The 6,660-nt window shown below is 44.0% G+C and overlaps 1 long non-coding RNA gene across 1 annotated transcript; it reads right to left on the reverse strand.

Moving 5' to 3' along the window:
- Window positions 1-972: 972 nt before the first annotated feature.
- Window positions 973-6,376, reverse strand: LOC138745711 (uncharacterized). The gene is made up of 2 exons (XR_011346435.1): window positions 6,224-6,376; window positions 973-1,383 (listed from the first exon to the last, which is right to left on the reverse strand). It is a non-coding gene; the product is annotated as an uncharacterized lncRNA (long non-coding RNA).
- Between the last annotated feature and the right edge of the window lie 284 nt (window positions 6,377-6,660).

Consider the following 6,660-nt stretch of genomic DNA (forward strand, 5'->3'; position numbering starts at 1 on the left):
GATAGAATGGATGCAGATGGGATGTTTCCGATGATGGGAAAATCTAGAACCCGAGCCCATGGTTTGAGGATAATAGGCAAACCATTTAGGACCGAGATGAGGAGGAATTTCTTTACCCAGTGGGTGGTCAATCTGTGGAATTCATTGCCACAGAGGGCAGTAGAGGCAGGTTCATTAAATATATTTAAGAGGGAATTAGATCTATTTCTTCAGTATAAGGGTATTAAAGGTTACGGAGAGAAGGCGGGGACGGGGTACTGAACTTTAAGATCAGCCATGATCTCGTTGAATGGCGGAGCAGGCTCGAAGGGTCGAATGACCTACTCCTGCTCCTATCTTCTATGTTTCTATGTCCCAATGTGGTGTTGCCTGAACTCCCCATGTGTCTGCTGCCCTGTCAGTGGAATAAACTTCTGCATTCAGTTGGGCCATGTTAATGTCTTGGCAAGATTGACCATGTCCTGCAGGACATTCACCAAAAGCCTTTGTCTGATACTATCAGACTCGAGGCCGGCCACACAGACGTCGCTGATCAGTCCTCCTGGTAGACAGCTGCCATAACATCGGTGAGCCACAAGCTCTCCTTTGCTCCCACAAGGCTCAAATGTATTCATCAACAGATTCATCAGGTGCATGACGGCGGCTGCCCAGGAGGGATCTGGTGTTCATTACATTCTTTGAGGCTAAGGACTGCATTTTCAGGAGTGCCATAGCAGCCGAGTAAATCTCAGTCTCTCATCATCTGGAAGATGCTGTGGCCGACCTGTGCAAACAGCAGGTCTCTCCTATCGACCTTTTTCCAAATGTCGTGTCACCTCAGAAAGGTGTTCAGGCAGCCACTGACCAAATTTTATGGAGTCCTCTGGATAATTGAGGTCAGTGTCCAGCTTCTCTGTTCAAATAGCCTTATCCAGGGCATGCAGACAGAGTGATTAAATTGTAGCACTATCAATTAGACACGACGAACCAAAGTCAAGATTAATAAGCTTTAATCACTATAAAATTACAGGCATATCTTGCATGCTGTTGTCCCGATTACAAGGCAGTACTGAGGGAGTAGATTGGGCGATACTTTCTTTATTAGGAATCATGAAGGGGGAGGAGTTACAGTATCAGGGATGGGCCAACCAGTACAATGACTGTAATGCAGTGGTCCACCACTGTTTTGTTGTTATGTGTGTAGTGTCCAGTTCTGTGTCTGCGTGTTTTGCACTGAGGTCCAGACTACACTATTTTGTTGGGTGGCACTTGTACAATCAGATGACAGTAAACTTGATTTGACCTCACCTGCAGCTATGAAGGAGGCCTGTTCATCATGGGGACACGGAGCTTTCTTCAATGACAATCCTGTTCTTCTCATCCAACCCTGCAAAGATGTTCAGTCTGTATGGAAGGGAGGCATCATTATTTGTAACTTGCAAGGTTGACTTGTGGCCTGTTATGGACTTGGTCCCTTGCCACGTCTTGTGTCTGTGGATGTCAGCAGGTAAGTGCGTCATTTTCAGCAAGAGAATGGGAGTGAGATGGGTAGAAGTTGGGGAATATCCTTGATAGGGTTCGAACAAAAGATTTAAGGCCTGCAATTACCAGCTTCTGGAGTTCTGTTTGGATTTTCAGAGAGATTTTGTGACCCTTGAGGCTGTGAAGTTCCTGCTGCATTTCAGTCAATGGAAATCATTTCTAGACTGGACTGGGGCTGTGTCATCAGAGAGGCAGCGTCGACGAGAACTGATCACCCTGGATTGACAGAGGCTGAGGGGTGACTTGAGAGAGGCTTACAAAGAGAAAAGACATGTGCCAAGCATTGAGAAATGTAATGTATTAATATGAACGTTACAGTGTGGTGTCCCACGAACCAGTCGATTACTCCAATCACACCCAATTAACCTGCCAACGCTGTATGTTTCGGAGGGTGGGAGGAAACCGGAGAACCCGGCAAAAAGCCACACAGGTCATGGGGGGAAAGTACAAACCCTTTACACCCCAACATGGGGACACAACACAAACTCTGCCTATGTCACTCTTCACTCTGTCCTTTCATTTACACTTGTGGCTGCTCTCACTCAGTCCCTCTGCTCATTAAACAGTTCTCCTGCCCCATTTCAGATTCAAGATTCCTTTGTTGTAATATGGCACGAGATTTGCTTTAATCTGTCCTAAGTCACAGAGCAGCAGCAATCATCAAGGATCCACACCCCCCAGCACACACACTGTTCTCGCTGCTACCATCAGGAAAGAGGTATTGGTGTACAAGCCCTCCACCACCAGGTTCAGGAACAGCTGCTCCCCCTCCACCATCAGACTCTTCAACCACAAACTCAATCAGGGATTCATTTAAGAATTCTCAATTGTGCACTTTATTGAATTTTTTTTATTCTCTCTATTGCAGTTTGTTTACATTTATTATTTGCTTACAGTTAGAATCATAGAACACTGCAGCACAGAAAACAGGCTGTTCAGCCCTTCTAGTCTGTTCCAAAATATTATTCTGCTAGTCCCATTGACCTGCACCCAGTCCATAACCCTCCAGATCTCTCCCATCTGTGAATCTATTCAATTTATTTAAGAGTGAGCAGGCATTCACCATGACAGATGGCAGTTCATTCCACACTCCCACTACTTTCTGAGTTCCCCTTAATGTTCCCCCAAATCCTTTCTCCTTTCACCCTAAAGCCATGTCTTCTCCTAATCTGTGGAAAGAGCCGACTCTCATTTACTGTCGATTCCCCAGAATTTTGGAAACCTCGATCAAATCTCTCCTCATTCTTCGACGCTCCAAGGAATAAGGTCCTAACCTGTTTAATCTTTCCCTGTAACTCAACTCCTAAAGACCTGGCAATGTCCTAGAAAATCTTCACTGCCCTCTTTCAATCTTACTGATATCCATCCTGTAGTTAGATGACCCAGAACTGCACACAATACTCCAAATTTGGCCTCACCAACATCTTATACAACCTCATCATAACTTCCCAACTCCTCTATCAATACTTTGATTTATGAAGGCCAAGATGCCAAAACTTTCTTTGCAACCTTTAGTTCTTTACATGAGAACTTTGAGTCCAGTTGTGTTTGCACGACCAATAAGTGGTAATTCTGCCTGACCCACAACAAAAAGGATCTGAGGATTGTATGTGATGTCATGTATGTACTCGGACAATAATTCTGAAATCTGAATGTTCCTGACACTGGGGCTTTGAATTAAAGGAGAGGTTGGATAGACCGGGACTGTTCTCCTTCGAGTGTAGGTGGATGAGGGGGACCTCAGAGATCTTGAAATCTTACGGTAATTCACCTTTTTCCCCAACATGTAACATCAGAGGACATAGATTTAAGTTGAGAGGGGAAAGATTTGAAAAGGACCTGAGGGGCATCATTTTCACCCAGAGGGCGGCGGGGCGAGTGGAACGAGCTGCCAGAGGAAGTGGTAAAGCCGGGGACTATTGTAATGTTTTAAGGACATTTACTCAGGTACAGATTCACAGGGATATGGGCTAAATGCAGGTGAATGGGACCAGTTGAAGTGGACAACTTGGGTATCAGGGTCGAGCTGGTCTGAAGGGTCGGTCTCTGTGGATTACAATTCCATGAGTCTCTGATATCAGTGACTGCACAATCTCTTCCATAGAAACCTCCAGCAGAAGAACAGGCCTTTCGGCCCTTTTAGTCTGTGCTGACCTATTATTTTATCCAGTTCCACTGACCTGCACCTAGAACATAGCCCTCTCATCCAGGTACCTGTCCAAAGTTTCATTAACTTTCAAAATCAAGCCGGCATTCAACACATCAGCTGGCAGGTGATGTACAGAAGACTGAGACAAATATTGTGACACCAGGTTCACAGGGGGAGAAGGTTTAACGATGATATATGGTACACTGAGACATATACTGTGACACTGAGTTCACAGCAGTGAGAATGTTTAACAGTAATGTACGTTAGACTTTGTCAGATACTGTGACACCATGTTCACCATGGTAGTAAGAAGGTTTAACGATGATGTGAAATGAACTGTGGTAGATAAAGTGACACCAGATTAACAGGGGGAGAATGTTTAACAATTATGTATGGGAGACTGACCACTTCAGCTGGCAGCTGGTTCCACTCTCCCACCACTCTCTGTGTGAAGATGTTCCTCCCAAATGTCCCTTTCAACATTTAACCTTTCATACTTGACCCATTCCCTCTGGTTCTTGTCTCACCTTAACTCAGTGGATAAAAAGCCTGCTTGCATTTGTTCCATCTACATTGCTCAGAATTCTGTGTTCATGTAAGCAGAGTGGTGCAGTGGAAGTGTGCTGGGCCCACATCCCAGAGGGGGATGGATCTAGATATTCTTTGGGTGTCATGGTTGGCTTAGCAGTTATCACAACTCTTTTCAACGCCAGCGATTGGGCCCAGGGTTCAAATCACATGCTGTCTGCAAGGAGTTTATACTGTGACAGATTATGCTATATTTTATATTGGTTAGAGATATGTTTTAAACGGAGATAAATTGTGGCAGGTTTTTTAGTGTAGGTCAAATACAAACACTTTAAAACTGATCTCATTTAAAATGCCAGAGCTCTGCTCAAGGCAGACAGTCCAGGCTCTGGGTGCCTTTGCAAAAACTTTGATGAATGGCTATAAGGATTTCACAAGTAGGTGTTAATTCGACCTGCTGTGGAGTGATGGATTATTGTTTTGGAAAGCAGCAGATGTACAAACTCAGAGGATTAGCTCCGGTGCCGCAGTTGGAGTGCAGTTGGCTGTTCCCAGAGGGTCATGTGGTTTTCTGTGTGTGTGTGTGTGTGTGTGTGTGTGTGTGTGTGTGAGAGAGAGAGAGAGAGAGAGAGAGAGAGAGAGAGAAAGAGAGAGAGAGTTGAGTTCTCTAGTTCTGCAGCAGCTGGGACTGGAACAGGACAAGGTGGCAGCTTGTGGAAAACCCCATTTTGAAGATGGGTTGGGAGTCCTGACTTCAGCCTGGTCAAAGCCCTTGTGGTCCACACAAGAGGAGATGTCTGGCTGGATAATGTTTCACTTCAAATAAGAGAAACACAAAAGGAACAGTGTGGTGACCTGTGTGATGATATGCTGCAGTACATCACTCGGCAACTAGGTGGCCTAGAGACAAGACACCCGGCCTAATGACATCCGACCACCAGGTGGACCCAGAGGGCCCATGGTATAAAGCCGAGGTCCTGACCGTGCTCTCTCTCTCTCTCTCTCTCTCTTTCTCTCTCTTTCTCTTCTCTCTCACCAAGTTCTCAGTGGGGAAAAGGTTTAATGGTGATGTACAGTAAACTTTGGCAGATACTGCAACACCAGGTTCACAGTGGGGAGAAGTTTTAATGGTGATGTACAGAAGACTGAGACAAATATTGTGACACCACGTTCACAGGGGGAGAAGGTTTAACAATTACGTATGTGAGACTGAGACAGATACTAAGATTATGGCTTCCCAACAGTGAGAGGTTTTAACAGTAATGTACGATAAACTATGATAGAATCTGTGACACCGATTTCAGAGTATGGAGAAGGTATAACAGTGACGTACAATAAACTGCAGCAGATACGATACCGGGTTCACAGTGGGGAGAAGGTTAACGGTGATGGATGGTAGATTGAGATAGATACTGTGGCACCAGGTTCACAATGGAAATAAGGATTAAAGGTCACAGTGGTGAGAATATTTAACGGTGATGTACGGAAGACTGAGGCGGATACTGTGACACTGGATTCACAATGGGGAGGAAGATTATCAGTGGTGTACGCTAAACTGTGGAAGATACTGTGACACCGAATTCACATTTGTGTAAAGGTTTAACAGTGATGTACAGTAAACTGTGGCAGATACTGTTACACCAGGTTCACAGTGGAGGAGAAAGTTTAACATTGATGTACTATAGACTGAGGCAGAAACTATGAGACAGGATTCACATTTTATGAGAAGGTTTAACAATGATGTACGATTAACTGTGTCAGATACTTTGACATCAGGTTCATTTTGGGGAGAAGGTTTAATGGTGATGTATGGTAGAGGGAGGCAGATACTGTGACACCAGGCTCATTGTATTGTTCATTTATCTTAATTACTACATCTAATTTATATGCTCCATTTTTTTGTGGTAACTTCCAAACATTCCATAAACTTCATTTCTAATCAGATTTTGTTCATTTAAATAGTCACCACTAAAAGCCCAAATTGTTTGATCTCTTAAGTACACAGCACAAAATTAAATTCTTAACCTGGGTTTGGTTCAACGGCACTTCAGTCTGCCTCATTATTTTTTCAGCCCCCTCGTTTTGTGCTTTCTGCTTTGCCCAGCTGTTTTGCCAAATGGATATCCAACTCTGTCTTCTCAGCTTGACCCAATGTCTCCTCTGTAAACTTAAACAAACCAAGGAGACATAAGTTAAAATTTTCACATTGGCATTTTCAAACACAAAACTGACGCTGTGACTTGCAGTTTCATATCATAATCCCACTTGCTAAACTTGCAAGCAACTGCAACACATCCGACAGCTGGAAAATTGCAAGCGAACTGCTTGGTTAAAGCAAAGATTCCACCCAGTCACCCCATTAAAGTTCACAACAGATAGCAACCTGAAAGTTAAATACAAAGATCTGTATCAGGAAGATTAATGGGCTTTAAAAAATAATCATTTCCACTATTGAAAGAAAA

Source organism: Narcine bancroftii, chromosome 11 (genome assembly GCF_036971445.1).
Source record: "Narcine bancroftii isolate sNarBan1 chromosome 11, sNarBan1.hap1, whole genome shotgun sequence".
Taxonomy (NCBI): Eukaryota; Metazoa; Chordata; class Chondrichthyes; order Torpediniformes; family Narcinidae; genus Narcine; species Narcine bancroftii.